This window comes from Bombus vancouverensis, chromosome 1 (genome assembly GCF_051014615.1).
Source record: "Bombus vancouverensis nearcticus chromosome 1, iyBomVanc1_principal, whole genome shotgun sequence".
NCBI classification, from domain to species: Eukaryota; Metazoa; Arthropoda; class Insecta; order Hymenoptera; family Apidae; genus Bombus; species Bombus vancouverensis.
The window spans coordinates 18895587-18919077 of NC_134911.1; the positions used below are offsets into that span (position 1 = coordinate 18895587).

General features: G+C 31.3%; 1 protein-coding gene across 2 annotated transcripts in view; it reads left to right on the forward strand.

The window, feature by feature from the left end:
* LOC143303228 (uncharacterized) overlaps positions 1–23491 on the forward strand; it is a 249437-nt gene that overhangs the window by 155576 nt on the left and 70370 nt on the right. Inside the window, exon 3 of one of the 2 annotated variants that reach the window (XR_013059321.1) lies at positions 6109–6130. The exons of the other annotated variant lie outside the window; for it this stretch is intronic. The gene's annotated coding sequence lies outside the window, so the exon portion shown is untranslated. Of the gene's footprint in view, positions 1–6108; positions 6131–23491 lie in introns of those variants that run through there. 2 annotated transcript variants of the gene reach the window in all.

Here is a 23491-nt window from a genome sequence, read left to right on the forward strand (position 1 = left end):
GCTATGTAATAGATTTTGTATGTAAATACGTGCAAATGTATAAGTATGTTGGAAGCATAAAAAAGCTTCTACGGTTAGTTTGTTAATTTCGACGAGTTTTTATGGACAATTTTTTTGTGTAATAATAATCTCTAGTAGTTGTGACATTGCTAAATTTTCAAAACAGATATTAATAAGAATAACGTATAGAATCGTTTCCAATCGAAGATCAAGAATCGTAGTAGAATAGACTTCCCAATATTTTTAAGAATGTAATAATTATATTCGATCAATCTCATATTACCAAGACTATTGACTATCAAATTATTGATTGTGGGTAAGTTGTGTATTTGTACTTATGTGTTTTTGCCTGTCTTTCGAACCCATTAAAAATATTGGTTAACGTATTACATAAATATTAATTGTTACTTTACTTGCTTAATCACTCATTGACAGAACATTAGCTATTTACTATCTACATATCTTTTCTAAATTTATGTTTGTGAACTTGACAGGTTATTTTCCCTTTTTCACTATATCATATATTATAGTACAACGTTAGCCACTAGATGGCATTGAAATTAGAAAATCAACAGAAATGATTTATCTTATCTCGTTTTTGTCTCACATTTTTCAAATGTGATTGCGATAAATTGAAAAGATATAATGCAACCATAAATTTCGAAGTATGGTAAAGTGTTATTAATTATATTATAAAGAATATTTTGTAATTACTAAAAAAATATACAAAATAATTTATTTAAAATATCACGGATATACTACAATATCAATGACTGGAAAAAGTTTATTACGTAGATACACTATCATTATACATATATTTGGGTATATATTATGGCCCTTTAACGTATCAAACTGTTTTGTATACATATTTGGTAGATAATTATGAAAAATAAGGATCTTGCAGATTCTTTTTCACATACACACAATATATTGGCCCTTATTATTAACCAAGAGAAGAATGTAAAACGATACGATCGATACTAATTAACATGTTATCTTGAATCAACATATTAGTTGAGTGTCAGTTTGATTTAAAAAGTATTCGAGCTTGTTAGTATTATTATGAAGAAATAACCGAAATTTTATAATTCGCGATTACATTCAACTTCGATATTTTGTTTCGAAATTACGTTTTTGTATGTTTACAAATCACAATACGATAATTATTCATTATTTATTCATCATTATAATTAAATAATGTCAAGAATGATATTTCCCACATTAATAATTATTGGTTTTTAATTAACATTTAAATTGGAAGAGGATAAAGAAATATTGAGTGTAAAATGTGAAACAGTTTTATAGGCCATTAAATAACATTGAACGTTAAAAATTATATACTTAAAAAGCAGATAATATATTGTTTCGACTAGGTTATTAATGATACAGCCAATCGTATTATTTTTAAATTCATGCGATAAACATAGTTGACTATACATGTACGTTATCAGTTAATTTTAAATAATTGATAGCGATTTATTAATAACGTTATCAATGTTATGCTTGCACGAATTGATAAAAAGACATCGAACGTGAGACAGTTAACATTATTATCTGAAATATTACTATCGATTGTACTAACAAATGTGTCGCATACATGTAGAATAGGTTCAATAGAAAAATTGCTATGACAGTCTAGGCTTATCTAATTGTTTCAAAAGGTCACCTTGATTTTTTTGTAATGTCACTCCATTGTTCTACTTTGACAAAGTGACAATACAAACTGAATAAATAATCATGTAAACAGATGTGTTGCCTTGATTGATATCATTCGCATGCTTGTTTCCTAAAACTTAAAAACATTACCAGAGGTCATAAAAGAAAGTAGAAACAAGGATTATAACAATTTGTGTATTATATACATGTAGTATAATATAAATGTATAAAAATAAAACGATCTTATACATAAACAAAAATAATAAATTTATGCACAACATACTATTTATTACCTAATTTTAATAGAATAAACTTTTCTTTTTACGACGATTTTGTCCGATATTTACTGTTTACTCCAAATTTAAGGCTTCAGTATATATTTCATTGTAACAAGTAAGCTACTAATACTTATGCAAAAATATATAATATATCGAAATTAAAGTGCTACATTGAAAATTTTATTTAGATTTCATTTCCTGTATTATTTAAAAATAAAAATTGTATTTACTCATAAAAATATGGAATTGTATGCACATCACATACGGGAACATAACAATTTTAGCACAAAATGAATTCTTCAATCGAAATAACATCTTGGATGGAACAACATTCTCTGCAACAAAGTTTGTTAATTGAACTGATTGAAGGTTAAGACAACGTCTTAAGACAATCAGGGCAGTATTAACATCTTCGTTTCTTTATTCCACGAGGAAGTGGGAAAGATGATCTGCAAGTGTTTTAAAGATTATCTTCAAAATGAACAAAAAAGAATCAACCTTCAACGATGTTACCGCGTTACTTGTTCAGTTCACAAGGCCACTGTACCTTTTTCCATACCATTGATAGGAAGCAAGAAAAATCGAGACTCATCGATCGACATACGCAAAAAACGACCTCGCTCATTGTGCACTTGTTAATACACAACAGCTGTGTACTCATCCTGTGTTTGATCACATGAAAACAAGTACAATCTTTCAAAGTTTCATTGGATTCTCCTTGTTCGAATCCGAATAGTAAATATAAAGACATTTTTGTTCATAAAAATGATGTAGATTGTATCATAAGTCAATGCTATACAATGATGGACATTTAGATTTGTTAGTCAGCATCTAGGAAAGAGAGAGAGAAATAAATAGTCACTGCTATCACAGAATAAAGCTGTATTATCAAGGAAATTAATTTGTATTATATTTCGAAGACTTTATTATGAATCTATTTTAGTAAACACTATGTTCAAAATTAACAAGTTTCCCTATTAACAAGACAACTATACTGAGAGAATAACGTTTTATGTAAAAATATTAAAGTTCAGCTGTATAATTCTATATAAAGAAATTTCCTTCGAAAACTAGGCTTCGATCATAAATATTCAGTGTGTGTTTTAATAATAATTTCTCTTACATAAAAATTTCAATGTAAAATCATTGAATAAAAGCCTTGCTTTTTGAAATTCAGGGATTAAACTTTCATATTAAAATATAAATTACGAAATGGAGACGTTAGTTAAGAATTTTCATATTAATTAAAAATTAGAATATTGTAAATACAACTTAGATACTCATTTAACTATGTTTACTGTATCGATGATACCATCACATTTCTATCGTTCTTTTTTTTTAATACGATGAAATCAAGCGATCACTAAGGTTGGAAACACTTTATTGCAAGCTGTAAACGTTTCAGAAAACAATATCAAGTGTCTATTATTTGATTATCAAGGCAGAAGGTCGATATCTTGTACGAACGTTAGTTGAAGTGGTCTTGGTATTGGTATGAAGGCCATCTTTGCAATTCCTTGATGAAACAATGGTATATCTTTTTCATCGAGTATCAATAGTATTTTATAGCGAAATTTACGAGCAGCAAGTTGGCCTGTCGATTCACTGGACACGTGCCAATCTCCATTCGGTTACAACATAAAATCATTTTATTGGATTACTAGGCATATTGCACACATATGCTAAAAACATTTATAATAACACAGTTACCTTATAAATGAATAAAAAAGCTAACAAAAAATTATTCATTCCATTTTTGAATCATGATAATTTTTTTTCATTATGAAAAAGATAATAGAGGCAACAAGTTATAATTATTTGGAAAGTAGGTAAGACATACTTTTCTGAATATGCTGAAATTTTGTCATTATAAGTTACATATAGACAATGTTAGAAAGATGTATAATAAAAACGTCAGAATCTTATTATTAACTATCGCGAATAAGAAGAATAATTGCTGTGAAAGATGTTGAAACCATAAATTTAACATTTACACATCATCCTCTAAAAACATCATCCTCTACTTCACTTAAGATGTTTGCAAGAATTTTGTAAACCATAAATGGATAAAAATAATTTAAAATAAATTGCTCTTAAACATGAAAACGTATTAGTAACATTATTTTTATATATATGTTATTAACATCTATATATATGTGTGTGCAACTAATATTAATGAAGTTGCAGTTAAGAATTAACAAAAATGTGCTTATCACACTTTTCATATGTCGTCTTGAAATGCAACTCGTATTTTTTACATTTCAATTATAATCACGAATACGATTAAACGTTAAAAGGCAAAGGGTTATGAAACGATCGCGTATATCGGTTTCCGTCCCCAAGTTGAACATCTCAATCCGGTGGAGTCGAGTGGGTACGGGTCGTTAAGCTTTCGTATCGAATTCAACATTCGTTGGCCGTTATCCGATAATGATTAATTAAAACGTCCGATCGCCGACGGTGTTGAATTTCCGGAGTTTCCTTGGCTGCTGCTGCTGCTGTATCGTACCGTAGCGCGGGAACGTTCAAGGACGAGCCAGGTGAAAGCGTTTTGCGTTTTTCCTTGTACACCGTCGCACATTGCAGCGTGCAGTGGACAAAAATCGAAATAGTCATTGTTCGATTTTAATCTTATTATTCGATGATATCGTCAGTTTGCAAGCAAGTTATATAAACGTAAACGATAATTTCCCCCAAAATTGTTAAATAAAAATCGTCTGTACGTCAAAATCTAATAACTTGAAAAGTAGTTCATTCGATCATTATACGTCTTCCTTCTTTAATTCTTGTTAAATAGTGTTTGTTACACCTTAAATATGAAAAATTTGTGCAAAGATACGTATAATTTTAGTTTACAATCGAAAAATTTCTTACTTTCGAGTAATTTAACAATGACGGTTCAAACTATCCTATCATTTTGATCGTTCTGTGTCAAGAAAGTATCATGCTACATTGCTGAAACTTCTTTCTGCTACAGACTACTATACTGGATGTTCTTTACTTCTTCCTTTTTCTTTTTTTTTTTTTTTTTTTTTTGTCAAATGGACAAATGGATCTCTGACTATACTTGTTTCAAGAAAAGTGTAAAGACTACAAAAACTCTTCGTTCTTTACTAGATGTCAACACAATATGTGACGAAATGGGGGGAAGGATAAATGATTTCCGCATAACACTTAGGAAAAAATGACAAGATTATTTCCGGAATCGGCACTACATTTACTTAAACGTCACTGTGTGTGATTGGACAAAGAAATAAATATTCATGATATTTAAACTGAGTCAGAGAGTGAGGAAAATAACTAACAAAGATTTGATGAATAGTCTCTTACGTCTGATAACCTGTTATCAAGTTTCAGGAAAACTATATGCACTTTTTGTATCTTTATCTCAAATCCTCATTCAAATGCCGCACTGTAAAATGTAAGAACATGAAAACGTGCCTGCAAACGTGTGAACGTGACCTGTAAACGTGCGAACGTTGCCTGCGAACATACGAACGTGATCTGCGAACGTGGCCCGCGAATTTTGATTTTTCTTCTGAATTGTCACATTGTGCTCCGCGACGAACAGATTACATGCTCCTTCTCGTACAGATTACATGCTCGCTGCGCATAAAATCACCGTTCATCGATAAACTCAAATAACAAAAACAAAAAGAGAAACTGCTGGAGAAACGACAGCCACCCAATATTCGTTTATTAATACACTATGGAAGTTTATGCATATTCATGTTCTTACGAAGGCAACTAAACAAATGAAAGCAACACGCAGATTTGCTTCATCCAGCGATTATTATAACGAGTACTAGACTTTGAATATTTTATACGTTTCTGTTTATTTGCATTCCTATATTTAAAAATTTTTCATAAATATACATATATATCCGTAGTTTGTGAGAAAGAATAGGAGATAGGTTTATGAAGAAAATTATTGTCGAACTGAACATAAATAACTGTTTATGTGTGAGAAATATTTATTTACGTTACGTTAAAGCAATTAATTACCAATTTGGTGGATATAATAAATTTTACTATTTAGAAATTCCCTGTTTCTTTCTTTTATATGAATTATACCATATTTGTATAATAATAATATTTATCTAATAAATCTTAATATTTAAATTACATACATTAAATAACTAATACTTATATAAATTGTTACTATTTGTTGTAGGAAGTAAGAGCTAGTGTGACAGACGCCGATAATCCCCTTTAGTGAGTGAAAATATTTAACATTCTTTGACGTAATGGATGCTTCATGTTCGCTTCTGTGAGCAAGTACGTCTTACGTAAAGTTGTGCTCGATATTTGCTTGTTGCTGCTAATTTGCATCTTATTTATTCGACTATGTTCGATAATTTTCCCTTTTACAAACATTAAAACGTAAAATTTAAACATATGCTTACGCGCGCACATTCTGTTTCACAATGTTTGCCAGACGCGTTCACGTGAATGTAAAAAGACAGAAGACTATTAGGCATACAACGTCGTAAGTTTTGCATATTAATTGTATTGATGTTTAACACTCCAACGCATGTTTGATAAACTCGTAAATTTTATGCCACATGTCGTTTGTCGCGTGAGATAATAGCTGACATTGAATTGGAAACAAACGAGTGTGGTTGAAGTTCGACTTTTGATTCCAGTTGAACCAAATTTCTATTCGAGTTATAAATTTGTGACCGTTCATTAAATTCATTTACACGCATTGGGAAGGCAATTATTTTAATAATTAAGCATTTTAATGGGCTAAATGTGAATTGCATTAACGACAAGAATAATGATTTTTAGGAATGGGTTATGTAATTTGGAAATTTTGAATAATTTTTTTTTTTACGAAATTGATTCACAAACGAAAAATAGTTGAATTATAACACATTCGTTTCATTTCATTTCATTTCAATTAAATTGCCTTAACTATGTAAATATATTGCTTTCGCACCTCTTATGTATACTAAATTATTTTCTTATACAATATCCGTGAGCGCATGTAGTACGTAATATAGTCCAAGTGTCCTAATTTTTCACAGTATTAAATTGAAATTTCAACTACGTTTCGTAAGTGTTTATATTTTCATATATTAATTAAAAACTGAATTCAAAATCCAAGTCAAACAATAAATTACGTTTTGTCTACGCTAATAAATCAAATATTTCTCCTAGAATTTTTAACATACATTTCATCATAAATCTTTTCCATCATACTGTTCTAATTTTAATAAAAAGTCATGAATACTAAATATTATGAGAATCGCGTATAGCCTCTTCATTTATGACAGTACAGTGACAGTTTATTCGAAAAAGTTGTTAAATTCTCTCAATTAATTAATATTAATAAATAAATTAATATTCACAGCTATCATCTATCCAAAGAATATTAAAATTGAGCCATTTATCACATAAAATGATCGATGTTTTGTGTAACGTGGTTTTGACGTTAACTGCTTAATTCTAAATAAATTCTAAATTTCTTCTAATGAAAATGCTAATGAAAATTCAAAATGTTTCGTAATATACGTAACATATTCATAAGAGGTGTCTGCAACTGCTCTAATACTTTCCCGAGCTTGTGTACATCATGATCACGAGTCAATCCGCCACTGATAATCACGCGGTCGCGGTTTGCGAGATCTCACGAACGTGTACACGTAAGCCAGAATGAAAATAAATGGCGTGCAACGGTACGAGTAATCGTAAGTTGGTCGAATTACTCGCGAAATCATCTCGATTGACTTATTCGCCCCGCGAAAGCAAAGTCACGAATCCATTGTAAACATCGGTTAAGCGTCGTTAAACAACGTTACCACAAGCCTTCGATCGATGATCGTTTACCAACTACACGCCGAAAAGTCGCCGTTAATTCGAGACAATTTCACGGAGGGACAGGTCCATTTGATCGCCTCTCGAAGCTGTGCATTGCCTCAGGATCGACTCGAAGGACCGGAATCCGGAATCGATTATCCGCGGTGCCTGCAGCCGCACTTGTGCAATGAGATATCGCGCACGTGTCTGTGAAAGTCGCGTTGCTGATAGACGTGAAATAGTGGTGCACGGTTTATGGAAAAAATTCGAAACGAAAGTGCCGACTTGTTGAATACGAAATGAGGGAACGCATGGATGGAAACGAAAGTTGGGGTGGTGGAAGAGTGGATTCAGGGAGATTTCGCGTGAAAAAGTGAGAGATAGAATTATTAGTTTTTAGAATTATATTAGATTTATAATAGACTAATATTTTAGAATTATTAATTCGGGATTGGTTGAATCGCTTGTCGGTTAATGTCGAGGTATGATTCAGAAGTATATATGAATTTTAAGTATTTAATTTTGAGTATGAATATTAAACAGCTGGGGTAATTTTGTTTTTGAGAGAAATAAAAAAGTATTTGAATAACATGAGTATTGCGAATATCCGAATTATCTGAACGTGAATTTGAATAACGAGACGAAGCAGTCGGAAGAATCAGTGAACTATTAAATGAAGCATCTCCTGGTGGATCCAAATAAATGCAGTTTTACAAACTATCAGCGTTAACAAGTTTTCTCGTATAATAGCAACAAATTTAGCGATGAAACAAGTGAAGCTCTATAAATGAATTTCACAAGTTATAGGTCAGTTGATTATCCTATTTGGTGTAAAATTATGAAATTATAATAGTCTGTAATCTATAACTTTTAACTTACCGATTCACTAATCTCCTTAATCGATAAACTACAAATATATCGACACAAACATATCAAAAAATTAAAAAATAATGTACAAGATTATCCAGGGTTTCTGATTCAACACTTCAACATTGTCCACTAACGCTCGAGAAACACGATTATACCGGAAGAGCAAAGATATTTTCCTAGAATCAATTTAGACCACGACAAAGCAGCGAAATAACGCAAACAATGGTTAAAGAACAGAGCAGCGATTCGAACGATAAAGTTAATAGCGAGAATGGTGCGATCGCATGTTGTCGTTCAATCGAACGACCGGCAGCGTGTCTCGGTTTCTCGTTGTCTTGTGGGACAGTTCCGTAAATCGAAATCTAGTGACGTTCTAGATCGGTAATTACAGCGTCCAGAGCAAATAGAAGTTGCTTATCTGCCGCGTTCCGCGTATCGCACAGATTATCGCCGCGATCCCACGATCATTCGAGGAGCAGATTAGTCGTACGGTTTTGTCTTTTAATTGCAGAAATCGGGGCCGTCACGCGACTCTTTCAATTCATGTCGACGCATCTGTCTCGCGAACATGTGTACGGTATACAGGGTGATCTACTTTAATGCTAGTAGATATAATATAATCGTTTAACCTGCCAGTATTTTTGTATTGTTTTGTCAATGTAGAATATGAACACGTGTGATGAAAATTGTTTTTTAGTAAATACAAACTAAAATGGATATTCAATTGATCGAGTAGCGACCTTTCTTTGTTATAACTACACTACGGATTTGTACGTATGTATAGTTTATAAAGATTTGTATATTATCTGCACGTAATGCACGCGACACCTACATAAAAATATATAAAATGTCCAGAGTGAAATAATTATTATAATATTTAGTAAGTGGAATCAATCTCTGATTAGGTTTCATTTTGCTATTTTTATTAACAAAAATATGAATTCGTATGAAGATCCGTAATATAATTATAATCAAATAATCAATGCATATAAAACAGAATATTTTCATTAAAATAAAACAAACACACATTAAGAATAGGTATTTAAACAGATAATTGAATTGAGTTGCTACAATATGAGGAGGCTACACCACTTTCCAGTAGTTCAAGTAAACCAACAGAACCTAACTTAAAATCAATTAAAATCAAATTGTTTTTACAAACGTGCTAGAAATTCATAGTCCACTAATATTCGTAGTAGTTAACTTTTGCACTTTTTAATGTGAAACCTATGACTTACTTTCTTTTCTAATAAATACAATTTACACATTGAAGTTATCTCCTTATCGCTGCAAACCCTTTAATTGCAACTGAATATTTAATTGTCTGGATATAACCGTAGTGTCCACCACAAAATATTTTGTGGTTCTTTGGGATTAAAAATTCGCGATTTTGAGTATCCTTTGGACTAATTGTGGTTTAATTTTTTCAAAATTCTCGATATCAGATTGTTTCTAAATAAAAGCTTTCCTATATTTAGAAGAAAGAAGATAGATATTTATTTCTTCTTACCATTAAATTATTAGAAATAATATGAAGAATACGCTTTGATCAATCTTTAACTTATATCAAGGAGATGTATATTATGGTTCAAAAGTTTGTGGTTATTTTTAATATTTATAAAAAAATAAAGATAAGGTAACTTATTAATTTTTATCGAAGAGATTAATTTATATGCCTAAACCAAGCAGATCACAAGTATATTTATTTCTTTATTTAGTCCTGACTTTTATATTGTATAGTATATCTTGGTCCCTGGAGATATATGTATATGTATATGTATATGTAGATACCATCAATGGGCGGCATAATTTAGCTAAAAAAAACTGCATCGTCAAAGTGACGTTAGAAGATTACAAATTCACGGTAATATTCAATTAAGTTTGATTTGCACAAAATGTACATTTTTGTCATTAAATCATAAAATAAAATTATATTGACCTACGTAGGCTAATGAAGATTGATACAATATTGAGAAAACGTCACGCCAAACATTCTTATATTATGCAGTAGACAATTCTAATTATCCTTGTCATTTATAATTCTTGGTATATTTATTATACAACTTTGGCAACGCTTATATAATTTCCCTTCAATTTCTAAAATTACACTGTTGAATATAAAAAACAAAAAAACATAGAGAACACGGAATATTCTTACCACATGGAATGAGGTACAAGAAGCATGTTTAATGTTTCATAACTTCTTCAATCATCAACTTTTTATCAATGTCGATCTTAAAGAACTATATTTCATGCTGAGCGATGAGTATGCTTTTTAACGTTACGGAAATAGATATCGTAAAAAATGAATTTTCAATGAATATTTATCATTTTTATCTTTTCGAAAATGATACATTTTGATGTTTCGAAAATACGTTGTTTTTTAAATTGTTCAAAACTAATATTTCTAGAAAAGGAATGTTAACTTCTGAAACCTACAGTTGATTTCAGAAAACTCGAATTTTTCCAGTTTACGAGAATATTTATCACGTAGCATTCGAAATACATATTTTGCAGACTAGATAAAAATAACAAATAATTGTTGAAAACACTATTTTTATTTCAATCATGTTATTTATCTTACTGAATACGCATACTTAGTAGAGCTAAGATACGAATATAATTTTTTTATTCAGATGACAGTAGTAAATCGTTCTTGATGATTTATGTAATATAATAAAAATTATATAGTTCATTGAGAAATGCAAGAAAATTAATTTTATATACTTGCACATAAAATAAGATACCTGTCGCGAAATTTTTCCAGTACAAATAAATGTTTAACCTTTGTATATCGGAAATAATTTTCCATATATTTCTACGTAATTAGATAATTTTCTGAAACATTTCTTCAAAAAACGTAGTCGAAGATCTCAAAGGACTTATTCACGTAACAGCATAAGGATATCTTATACACATTCTTGAATTTATCCTAAAGTGACAATAAAGAATATATAAAGTATATATTACCTCTCAAAAAAATTATATTAATATCGAAATGTTTGTGCGAATAACAATTGAAAGATCTCATTAAGTTTAATTCGCAATATCAGACGACTTCCGTACAGAAAAATTCTTGCATTTTCATTTCTCATATTGAGATGACTTTTACCTAAAAAATTTTCGTTCGAAAATAAGTTCTACCTATGAATATAATTTATCTGGAAACGAAATTTATTATGCAACAACATAGTTTCACAAGATCAAATCGATCAGCTGGTCAAATCAGCAGTTTCTCGATCCGAAGCGTGTTAGATGTTTTAACCAATCAAGCATCTTAAATGATAGCCATAAAGGACCACCCTGTATACGCAGAATCCATTTCGAAACGTGAGCCAATAACGAGACTTTTTGCTACGTTAGACATGAGAGATCAGCTCGTCGTCTGACCGAACATCGATCGTTACGAAATTACATTAATCAGAGTCGTTTCGCGTTGCCGGTCGTTAATTGCTCGGAAGAGTCCATCGTATAGAGCGTGCGAATCCGAAGTTCGATGCGAAACCTTTCATTAGGAATTACTTTCTTGTCCTTCGTACCCTGAATTGTGTCGATAGATCGATACGAATTTTCTCACCATAACTCGCGAACGTCAACGAGCGTTCAGAGCCAATTATGTCGAGATCTGCTCGTGTCTAATAAAAATACCTAACATCTATCACTTTTTTTTTCTTTAAACGTAATTTATGTTTGTGTAGAGTCAAATTGGACGTATAAATATAAATGAGGGAATTTTATTTATTTCAAATTTCTCTTATACCATTCAGTATTTTATATTTCCCAGATTATTTAATATCCTCTATGATTTTAAGTTATTTATTTTATGAAACGAATAAATTTTGATTAGTTTGCCAGTATTTGGTATTCTAATCCGTAAATTGAAAAGAGAAAGCTAGTAATTTATTTTAATATTTATTTTTATATATTCAAAAGAAATTATTATTCATTAAGGATAATTCATGTAAATAATAATGTAAATAACAATGTAAAGGAAGCATTAATACAGCAAAACATTGATTTAAAAAAAGAGTTACATTAATCAAAGAAGCGCCAACTATTATTTATTTATATATCGTAAAAATATTTCGAGGTATAAAATGAATACATCGTTATCATAGCATGAATCAGCAAAGTATAAGATCTTCTGAAGCAAAAAACCTAAACGATACAAAATATACGTAAGAAACCTTCAAGAAAATACATCGTGTTCCTCGATGTTAAGGATTCCTTAAATTTATGGTAACACACGCTTTAGCGGTGTCGATGACTTTCGTCGTTACAGCAGACACGGCGAAGTCGTACATTGTGGTTCACCATAAATGATTGCTCGTCATTAGCGATCGTGTTCCCGACCATCCAACATTATCGCGCCACGCACCAAACAAAAACGAGGCACTATTCATTTCTCTGTGATTCCCGTTCTCGATGTTTTTACTCCATTAAACGTGAAATCTCTCCAACCGTGTAAATTAATGAGTTTCTTGCTGGTGAATTACTCATGAGATACCATGTACATGGAAGATTTCTCATGGAGAGGATTACAAGCATATATTTGTAAATTTTGTGGAATATTAATCCCTTTAACGAAATGTAATAGACCGATGGCTCAAAAAATGTTTAAAAGGTAAACGGTGTGAAAGAGGACTGTAATTTTACAATATGATTGTGATAGTAAAAAATACGAAGGTTCATAAAATTATATTTTAGGGTAGATCATCAGCATAAGTACTTATCAATCTTTCATTCTTTTTTATCTGACATTATGTTATTTCATTTTTAAATTTTCGTTTATACGGAGCGTTATAAAAAGATGGAGCAGTTTTTCAAATGTATAACACGGAAATATTGTAGGTGTTAGATGTTGATATAATTACTGTATCGAGGGTCACTGAATTTTGCCGTCGAAGCAAATTTTTTGATCATTTTTAACATGAAATGATTAAAAATTTTGCTTGCCTATTTCAGTTTATTTTTATTATATAATAAATATGATAAATATTTTCATATAATAAATATAGAGAAATATTTCACATAGAAATATAGAGAAATTTATGAATTAGGTGAACGGTAAAATTTATATATCCAAACTCTGAAACTCTATACAAATATCGTGAATTCTCAGTATTAATAAATTTTTTTAACGAGCATAGCCATCATTAAAAATTATATTCATACGCTATAAATTAAATGTATGGATATTTTGTCCGCACTTGTAATTCACATGATAAATCTATATTTTACAAGCATAAAATAATTTCTAGAACGGCGAAAGAAAAGCTAATTTTTATTAATTCGAGTTTAAACAATATAATCTTACTTATTCGTTCCTTAGAATTTATAATCTAATAATATACGAAAATAATGTATTATAATTTACGATGCGCTAACAATCACTGATATATTAAAAATTATAGTTAACAATGTATCCTAATTGTATGTAATTTGTTTGATAATTTACACAGAATGTGCAGTTGTACTGAAAAATAATCTCTATACGAAGGTTCCAATTGCCTCAATGAAAAAGAAAGTTTGTATTGCACAGAAATGCATAATATTTAAGAAACGCGTTCGTATCTTCTATCTCAATCCGATATATCTCTTTCTCTATCTTCTATCTCTTTCAGTAACGTCGCGCAAAGTGTTAGGAAAATATGTAGCATCGTAAAGATGAAAGATAAAATTCAACTGGCGCGAATTGAAAGTCGAACGAAACAAATTTACTACGCGAGTTTACGAACGAGCGAATCGTACCTACGTATACGATCTTTATCGTCCATTGCCGTAAATGTTAAAAGGATGTGCAGAGAGGATTCGGGGGAAAAAAATATACGTAAACACGCGGAGAAAGTTGGAACGGGAAAATGTTCCGCTCAATTATCCTTTAAACGGCACGTTTAGTAGTTAATCTGATTCTTTTTTGTTCCCTCGTTCGAAACTTTCAGCCTCGAGGAAAATGATCGTCGTATAGCGATAATAATGGGATAATAATATGTACATATACACATATGTATATATGTATATATGTATATACATATTTCGTTGTCGGTACGAAGACTTTAATTCCATGGGAACTGACAGGCACCCGAGTTTCCAGGTGTTAGATCTCTGGTTTCACTTGATTTATAAACGCGATTGTGGCATTAATATTTATACGCTCAGGCATTGTTGTTATCATTAATGCAACATTGGATCACAACAGAATCTTGAGAAGAACAGAGATTCTCTCACGCTCAAGTTGAAGATAAATAGATGAATTTGATAAGTTAACGGATACGTTTTTCAATAAATTGGAATTTAGCAAAAATTAACCAATAGAGTTTAATAATACTCGATAATACTGAAATTTGTATCATTGTAAACTGTTAATTGATTTTTAACGTTTGAATGTTTTCTGCATAAAACTGTTTAGCAACAATAACGAAATATAGAGAATTTAAATCTGGCTGATGTAAATAATTCGTTTATATTGTACAAATATTTGCAAATTAATTGATATGTATTGGAATATTCTTAGGATTGTTTTGCAGTGTTTATATCTCTTTCCTAACACTTCTTCGAAGTACAAGAAACGAGGTTCCCAGAACGGTTGGAATGCGACCGTGAAACAGTTCACACATTCTGGATTGTAAATTTTGATCGTGAGAAGTTGATCCCGTGTGCTTGACTCTTGGAGAGTGAATCGTCGATATAATTCTATAGACATCATTTAAAATGTGTTTCTATGTTTCTAGAGTTCCAATGAAACAATTCAAGTTAGTAACACGTCTACATGAAATATTCATCTTGTAGCATATTTTCCGCATATTAAAAAAATTGTTACCATGTATGTCATATAACTCGTGTCCATTTATTAAATAATGTGTTTAAATTATATGCCATCGACAAATTTTCGAATTTTCCTTTGAACTTATAGAAACAAATCTTAATTTCTCAAAACTCAAACAAAGTATATCATCCGATTGTTTTCTGTCAAACATACACGTATAATGTCATATTATACTTTTTATTACTTCTACGCTTCATAGCATGTTTTTTCAATTTTATTAAATATTTTAGGAAACATCAACATCTAACAAATACGCGTTATCAACGTTAGAAAATAAAGATGCCTTTATGATATCTTCTGTTGAAGTTCCAATCCGAAGATTACGAAAACAGAAGAATTATTCAAAATAATTCTCTATCTCTTTTAAGAACTTTAATAATTCTATTTAATTTAATATTTTAAAATGTTAATATTTCCTAAAATATTTAATAAAATTCAAAAAACATGCTATGAAACGTAAAACTTTCAACTCAGCGATTAAAAAAAAAATACCATTCATAAACTGTTAATAAAGCAACCCACAAAACTGTAAACCTCGGTACACAAGATTCATGTACCTACTCAAAATGATAATTCCAAAGGATATCGCTAACCGATTGTACAAACGTAACAGAAGATTAGACAAGAAAGAGAGAAGAAAAAGGGGATGTAATGGGCAAGTTGTTTGGTCGCGAAACCCGGATGCCAAACCGTAACACCATAATCACCGCTCGCCGTAGTTTCACCGTTAATGACGTTGGCGCGCGTTTGTAACGGGCGCTTCATCGCGATGGAGGCCAGTGGAGTTGCGTCTATTCATCCCGGAGGATTAGCCCGTGCCACGGGTTACAGGTACTGATCGATGCCAACGTTAATTGCACGCAAACGTAACGTACGCGCGCGCTGTTATGTAAATGCGGCACGTATTCGCCAAGCCGAACTGTATTTCCGTTAAATCGAGGCAATCTTCCAAGCCTGTTACAATATCGACGGCAATAAATTGTTGGCCGACTTGCTATTTCTGGGGTTGAATATCGTTTAGCCAATTAACTGGCCGCTGATTCGCTTTTTATCTCTGTTTCTTTCGGGAAAGTGTTCGACTTCCTTTTTCATTCTCATTTTCTCTCATTTTGCTTTCTAATTTCCATGCATTTTGAACAAAAAAAAAAAAAAATCCTATTTTCCGGTAACGCAGTCAAGTTTTCTTAGATTAATGGTAAATCGATACCGGTTAGACGAGCTTCTGGTGGTGGTCTCGTATCATTTTTAGGTTTTCTTAGATTTCTTTTAGGAAATACTTGCCTTAATAGGCGGTTTAGTAAATGATAATACGATACGGAATAACGTCATTCATTTATCAGAGAGATCGCGTTGGTGTATTTAACAGTAAATTTCCTTTTACTTGCGTGGTTTTTATTTGTCGTTGATCTATTCGCGTTGTAAAAGGAGTGCTCGTAGATTTTCTGTGAAGTTACGTAGGATGTATAGATTCTTGGAGGTTTCGAAGTTTCGCGGTTGGAATGTGCACTGATGGTGTTTGAGATTGATTATGGCTGATCGGGCATGTATGTGTTACACGCATGCGAGATTGATCGCCGGTAATCGGGACTGTTGACATAGTTGGTGTTGAAATTTGCGGAGTGGAACGCTAATATAGAAATTTTCTTCAATATAGCAAAGACGAGCTAATAATTGTAGAAATTCATTTTAATGTTTCATTAACATATACATTTTAGTTTCATAATATCAACATTTTCATAACTTTGACTACGTTTATCAAATAATAACTTCGACCTTTAGTTTCCTGAAATCCATCATCAAATTGAAGGAAAATTACATTTGAAAATATACTTTTTATTCAAACGAAAGGGAATAGATCTTAATAAATTCGTTTAATATATTTGTATAAATCAAACAGACTGTACCTATTTTTTTCTAATTAAATTCTTATTATGTTACATTAGATTATTTTAATCAAAATAATGAACCAAATCTCATACATAACAATTTAACAGTACACTTATTATCTCTTAGAAAAAAAGATGTTATAAATACTAATATTCGATTGTAACGAGATTGAAGTAACATTTAAGTGCACGACAATTGTCACAAATTTGTTCACAACTAAGAAAATCATTCTGATAACAGCAATGACCTTTTTAGGAATATTCGTTCATTAACTAAACTGAAGTTTACTTTAAGTAGCAAACTGAATTCCAGTTATAAATATTTTAATTTTATATTATTAAATAGGTTTTGAAGATATTAAGTGAAATTAACATTATATTTAAAATTTGAACGTCTTCAATGTATCTTTGTATCAATACTAATATATCTATTGAAGCCAAAATTCAATAATCTTGCAAAAATGTTATACAATTTGTTTTTTTCTCTTTTTTCTTCTAATTTAACGGAATTAACGAGCAACGATCATCAACTTTTTATTATTATAATCATTTGCGTTTCTTCACTCAAAGGATTCCTCTCTAGTTAGGATCAATTATTATTATTACTATATGTGTTTCTTCGCTCAAAGAATATCTCTCTGGTTTAGATTAATATATACGGACTACGCCAAATTCGTATTAACGTGATTATTATAGAAATGCTCGTACTATTGTTGATGTATTTATTATTTGACTTCTATCAATCTCATTATTATTACTATTATTATTATTTACATCTTAATTTAATAGTAGTATTAAAATTTTGAAAATATGAAAAAATACGAAGCGTGTCTGTGTGTGTGTGTGTTATTTCGCAGCTGTTACAATTTTCAAGTTAAATATAGTCGATATTAAGTAACTAGATCCACAAGTTTCGACGTAATTTATTTTACTACAACTAAAAGCGTCTCAATCGACTTACATGAAAAATCAAATGAAACCTCAACTCACCTTTATGAATACAATTTATCTCGCGTCACGGCAACAGACAACAAAAAGCTGCCTATAATAAAAGCTAAAAATTACGCGACAGTGACATCAATATGATTCGATATCATCCATATGATCGTTGTTTTCAATGTTTTGTGCCAATCACGTCACGATTTTACCGCGTTCACGATTCATCGGAATAATAGAATTATGAATGGGGAAGTCGTCGCGCTACGAGCACGGACGTATAAGATAATTGCGACTGGTTGCTAATTGGACGGTGCTCGCGTAAGCGTCGCTTGTTTAATTGTCGCGATGATTTACGAGACTCGTCGCCGGTTAATTGCGCGTTCTCGTGTCTCGAGCACCGATGAAAAGTGAAAACTCGGCATGTTTTTCCATCTCGTAAAACGCGTACAGCGATACTGACGACGACGTGATTGATGGAAATCCTTCGTGCCGTCTCGTTCGTTTGGAAAAGTTGCGACGAACGCTTACGATCCGCGAACCAGGTGAAAACGTTGTACAGCTATAATGGATACTCAAGCCTGGCAGGAAGCCTTGCAGCTGTTAATTGGAATTTAAATTGGAGTTTTGAAAGTGTACACAATGGGAAACAGCGATAAATATATTTAATTACATTCCGGGTTTCTTGAGATGCGCTGTGCATTTAGAGAATGCTTGTATGTAAACACCGCTGGCCAATAGTCTACATAGGGTGTCCTAAACTTAAATCGCCAAACTGCAAGGGTTTAATCCACAGGCGAAAAGAAGGGAAAGAACGTTACGTAAAGTTTGTCAATAAACGACGACTGTATTTTCCATTACAACAGACAAAAGGTGACTGTATTTTTGTGCCAGCGTAGTTACATATTTCTTATCGCGTGGTAGCAATTCCTTGTTGTTGACAGTTATGATAATAATGGAATGAAAAATGATTACCTAGTATTTTTTAATTCTTCATTTCGAAATGTTGTCCTTGTGCTCGGGTACAAGCTTGACATCGATGAACAATGGAAATAATAATATTTCGAAATTTCTAAAAATTTCGTTGAGTTTCAGGAACTGCATTTTTTATTCGTTGCACTAGCTTATTATGGGACCTCATTTTTGTAGAATAAACCTTTTGTTTCATAGTTCCCAGTAAGCAAAAAAATAATGGAGGCTAAACAGCTGGTCCACTACGATCTTTCCATCTTTTAAATGTGTTTCGCATAAAGAACTAGCGTAACGAATAAAAAACGCAGGTTTTGAAACTCGACGATATTTTCAGGAACTGCGTAATATTATTATTTTCATTGTTCATCAATGTCAAGCATGTATCCGAACGCAAGGACGACGTTTTGAAATGAGGAATTAAAAATACTAGGTAATCATTTTTTATTCAATTATTATCATAACTATTAAAGACACGGAATTGACACCACACGATAAAAAAAAAACGTGCAACTACGCTGACACAATAATACAGTCAACTTTTTGTCTGCTGCAATGAAGAATGCCTCGTTATCTCTTTCATACATACAATAATCTTTTATAACTCTGTAACAAAGCGTTTATTGACAAACTTTATGTAATATTCTTTTTTCCTTCTTTCTGTCTGTAAATTAGGTTTTTTGCAGCTTGACGTTTTAAGTTTGGGACACCGTGTATGTGATTATTTATTTGTAGAAATTTGTAGTAAAATTTATATTTACTTGTTGAATTTATATCGGGACGAGAGTGCAAATAATATAGAGGAAATTATGAAAAATATAAATAATAGACATTCCATAAATTGCAATTAATATGTAAATTGATACAAGATTGGAAAATTAGTAACGAGTACTACTACGTACTACGTATTATATTATACATTACATATATATTGCACATTATATATTTATTTCCTTTAAAACTAAAAATGCATATCAAACGCTCCAAAATTATATGTTTAATACATTTTGCATGGCAGAGCAACATTGTAAAATGCTTACTACAAACGTTGTATTAAAATGTCGAGTAAGTTTTCGATGAAACTTCGTTTCACGGCGTTGCAATTAAACTAATTTAACCGAAATCCGTAACAGAACCGTAACACGAGGAGAGAATTCAGTGTCGCGATAATAACGTTAAATAATTGAGTTTGCGACACGGAAAGGGGTTAACTTTTATTATCACGCTTGTGGCGCGTAACGACTCGACTTTCAGAGAAAATAATTAGTCGAAACGGAGGCTAATTGAGCGTGGTTGGCGTAATTCGACGGTGATTTTCGTGGAAATGAATATGTAACGTAAGCTAGGCCGGTCAACGGCTTTGCGTATTGTTCGTTATACTGTGTAATTATGTGCAAATTTATGACTCACCGTGGACCTTGGCTTTAGGATAACGGATTTACCGTGCGTACCAGTAGCGCTCTGCGAAAAGAGAAGAAAAAAAGAAAAGCATAAGCACCTCGTATACTATGTAAAAAATGTAAAACAGTTGGCGAGGTAACTGTAACGTGTGTAATTGCTGTTCAAAAGAGTTATGGTGTTATAGTGCCGTAGTTAGATAATTGTTTGAAATGTAACGTTTAATATGATGAAATATGCATTTGCAACAGTGGTTCGAAATACGTAATTCTGAATAATTCAACGAGCTAAGAAATGTGTAACTAGTTACTGTTATGCAGCAGGTTTAATAGAAAAGAACCTTTTCGGGAAAAGTTCTTTCCAATTAAATAGATTATGTGTGCAATAGTCTCCTTTCTTTAATATTATGATAAATTTTACGAAGTATTCAATGAATAATCTAATAAAAAAGATAAAATAAATTGTATTGCGAAATATTGTATTTCTACTACAAGATGATTCACATGGGACAATATTACGTAGTCTAATTTGTTTAAATTAATTCGAATATTTTATTGAATCAGTTTAAAGATTTTTTCCTAGCGTGTTTGATTAAAAAATTATAACATCTTTAAATTAGCGAAATCAGTTTAAAATATATTTTCAGGAATACTATCTTAAATATCATTTTTGCAAATTTTAAGTATCATTTTAACAAATTAAAGTACATGTTTTCATACTATCTTTCGTGTGATTTATATTTTTCATAGTTCTCTGTATCTTGAGCTAAATATTATATAAATACTAGTTAGGTGCATTTTTACTTACATAATAAATTTAAAAAGAAGTAGACCAAAATAAATTACTTTAATCTACATAATATTCCAAATTTCCTATAAAAATAATTTACAACACATGACAGTAAGTATACTAATATATACAAATATCCGTTTAACTAAAACATGCTTTGTTCCAATTCCTCGCCCTTTCTGCATAATCTAGACACACCAGAAATATTCATATATCAACCAATTACATTTTTCATCATTTGAATTTTCATTGCACTTAATCGCTTACCAACCTGTTCCTTCAATCTTGATTAGAATTTAATGACTTGCATAGTATCTTTTAATCGACGAAGCACGTACATGAAAACTGTATATCATAACGCTCGAAAACAAACTTTTTTCATTAATTCCAGATGGTTCGAATAGCACGAACAAGGAACTCGATCTCGATCGCGGACATTTACGTAATTCTTCCATTAGCAGCACGGTGAGCATTTTTGCGGATAAGAACAATGATCTGCGCGAAGGTAGGCGAACAGCTGGAATTCTCTGCTGGCCTACAAAAAGTTCCTCTTAGAAATGCTTAATGGTGGCTCGCAAGGCATTTGTAGGAGTATCGAACGTTTTATACCAAAAAGAAAAAAAAAAGAAGAAAAAGAAAAAACACTGTTGGACCTATATACGATGCGAAAAAACATGTGTCGATTTGTACGCGATGTACAAAATGTGTAGAAAACGAATTCTTGTTTCGTAGCTTTCACATTGAGTTTCAGAGATCTCCAGAATCGAAATAGCTGTTTAAAGGACTCGTGCAGTTACTTGTTCCAGGAATATCAATCGACTGTGTAAAGTGTAAAACGTCGTATTGTTCGATAGTTTGGCAAAGTTAAATTAGCTTTTGCAAAATAATTAGCTCGTAGCGACAGAAATTTATAGAACCTGGCGGTAGATTTACAAAATCTCGGTTACAGGAGCAAGAAGTGATAGGTATTTCATTCGTGCAACGTACAAATATTTTTGCTTAGGTAGTAACTGATAATACTAGCTAGTATTATTAGCGAAATTCTCAATCTGTAAGTTACTATAGTTGTTATACCTATTAAATATTTTTGCATTATGATAACAAGTTCGATAATAAATTAAGTTTCACAAGTAAATTTTACGAATTACAAGTTACATATTTGATTGTACTATTCGACGTAAAATTGTAAAAGAGAAATCTATAACCTACAACTCTTAGCTTATTATTTCATTGACATCATCCCTTTGATAGATTATTTTGCAAAAGGAGCCAGGTACCTAAGTAGAAGAATATCGCCAAAGTATCTAAAAACAATTCGCATAGTAATTTGCACTAAATTCGCTATTTTTTGATAACGAAACGTATCTGTAGTTCAGAATCAAATAATAATCGGAAGTATTTTAATGAAGGAATATCTTCATTTTATTTATGTAACACTACTAATTACGTAATACAAATTCATGAAGTGCTTGCAATTTACAATGTATAAGATTTGCAGGATATGAAAGATAATATCTTCTAGCAAAATAAATGAAAGATAACACAGTGGAAGATTCTCGAGCTTCTTTTTGAAACAAAGTTTACGACAAAATTTAGTTGGTCTTAAAATGATCTAAGTGTTTATAAATGTATTGCTTAAACGATATTTAATACCAAACAGTTCTCATTAATTTTTTAAACATCTAGCATCGAACAATCATTATTTATCTCTTAATATATAACTTGCTTTGTATTCAATATAGAATTTATGATCTCCAAAATTAAAGTTTGATCTTCAAAATCAAATAATTTCCCCATTGATTTATCACGATATTCAGAAAAGCCAAAAAACACGCCAAAAGATTTCCTTGTAGAATAATCCTAATTCCATTCATGTCTTAAAAGTTTTTCTCTCAATAGGCAGGAACTGTTATTTATAAACTTCGTAATGTATATGATTCATGTTTATGGGCTAGAGAATGGGGCGCGATTGCTATTTTTAATGAATTGTTGATACTTGATCCGAGCCACACGAGAATTTTGCTGGTCCTCTCTCGTGGAATTTCGATGCCATTGATTTAGTAAGCCACGCAGGCTCCCGT